General features: G+C 36.5%; 1 non-coding gene across 1 annotated transcript; it reads right to left on the bottom strand.

The window, feature by feature from the left end:
• Positions 1–747: 747 nt before the first annotated feature.
• LOC118972572 (U6 spliceosomal RNA) lies at positions 748–851 on the bottom strand. Its single transcript, XR_005061605.2, has one exon. It is a non-coding gene; the product is annotated as a U6 spliceosomal RNA (small nuclear RNA).
• Positions 852–2,013: the final 1,162 nt, after the last annotated feature.

Here is a 2,013-nt window from a genome sequence, read left to right as displayed (position 1 = left end):
GTTCTTGTTACTCTCGGTGTCTGGGTCAGTGCTTCTACGATTCCTTGTTTGAGCTGATGTTCCCATTCCTTGCTCCCTGCACCCTCACCACCAGGTTTATAGTGCCCATACTGTGCTAAAAGCCAGAATCCTGGAAGATCTTTTGATGCCTCCCTGCTCTTTCTCACTTATGCTCATCTCCTGCCCACTTCACTTTCCCTTGCCAAGGTCTCTGAACATCAGACTTTTCCTAGATGATGCATAGGATGGGTGCATATTACCCTTCCACAAGTATACCCAGATTTGGATAAAATCCAAACTAAATAAGCAAATAGTACCACCATTTGTATTCACTTGGCATGACATTCATTAAGATATTCTGCTGACATGTCAGTGATACAGTGTACCATTTTATGATCTTAAAAGTATGATTTGCACAGGAAAATCAGTTAACATGACTAATTTGATTTTTAGATTCACTTAAGAAGTTATACTCTACTAGGTAATGAAGCAAGCAAGTATATACCACCAAAAACTAAACATAAAAATCTTTGCTTTATTGTGATGATTGTAAAGCTTATAATTGCAAGATTTTATGTGTTATCTGTGTGACTAGCATTCCTACAAAGTTCACTTGTATTGTCACGTGGTTTTGACCTAGAAATGATAAATGTGCCATTTGTAGCTGAAGTGTTTTTAGCATCATTTTCACTCATGCCTTAGGTAAATGTGTGTGTACCACTCATCTTTCTTCTTCTTCTTCTTCTTTTTTTTTATGGAATCCTTTGCAAATTTGTTGTCATCCTTCCACAGTGGCCGTGCTAGTCTCTGTATCATTCTAGTTTTAGTCTATGTGCTGCCAAAGTGAGCACCTATTCAAGCTTCCTTAATCTGTGCTTGCTTTACTGTTACATGTTTATACCTGTGTAAGAAAAAAGAAGAATAAGTTACAGATAGCACATGGTACAATAACTTTTAAATGGTTTCAACTACCAATTGTATGTTAGTGAGAACACAGTGAAGTTTTTAGCACAAATGAGAAACATTTATGGGTTGTGTGTGCTTCAGTGCCCCAGTGCTCTAACAGCTCCTTTTTCCTTTATTCAGGAAAATGTTTCCGAATGGATATGAGTGATAAACAGAGGGAACAGACAGTTGGTTACCATAGGACAAGGGGATGGGTGAAGTAGGTAAAGGGGATAAAGAGATACAAATGTCACATTATAAGAAAATTTAGTCACAGGGATGGAAGTATAGCAGAGGGATATAGCTCATAACATTGTAAAATCTTTGTATGGTGACAGGTGGGAACTATACTTATTATGGTGAACATTTAATAATGTATATAATGATGAATCACTAAGTTGTTCATCTGAAACCAGTATAATATTGTATATCAACTATATTTCAATGAAAAATGTTTAAATATAGACTGGATATGAATGAGAGTGAAGTTATTACAGGGATATCCATGAAAAGGCTGATCATCCATTAACTGCAGAACATTGGTATTTGGGCTATTGTTAGAATCCAGTTACTTCTGATGTCTCACTGTTGGTTGATACATTAGTGTATCTTAATACTGTGGGGAAGAACTCCATGGTAGATGTTGATGCTTGTACTCATAGTGCTCGCTAGAGTTTTCCAGTTGTTCTCAGACTTTTTGACCCTTGCCTCTGTTAATCTATCTCTTCTTTTTCATTAACCAAACCTGTTGGTGTACCATGCTGGAAAAATGTGAGAAAAATGAGGCCCCAAACTCATTACATTTTATTAATTCTTCCCAGGTAGTATTAATTAGGTTAGGCTTCATCAGCAGTCTCTTGCTTTTGGTCATTTATATTGTCTTGTAGAAGTAGAGTCAAGGAGTTACAGTGGTTTTTTTGAAGTTAGAACTTAAATAGAAAGTTTTTATCTGAAGGATCCTGTATGTAACTCTGTGTGTTTTAAATCTGTATATAAATATCATATACACTGACCTCGTGTGGGGAAGATGGATATTTCTGACCAGGGTTCCTGCCTGGCTTTAATAGT

This window comes from Manis javanica, chromosome 3, assembly GCF_040802235.1.
Source record: "Manis javanica isolate MJ-LG chromosome 3, MJ_LKY, whole genome shotgun sequence".
Lineage (NCBI taxonomy): Eukaryota > Metazoa > Chordata > Mammalia > Pholidota > Manidae > Manis > Manis javanica.
Note: the sequence above shows the minus strand (reverse complement) of the source record. Positions and strands in the feature narration are given on the sequence as shown.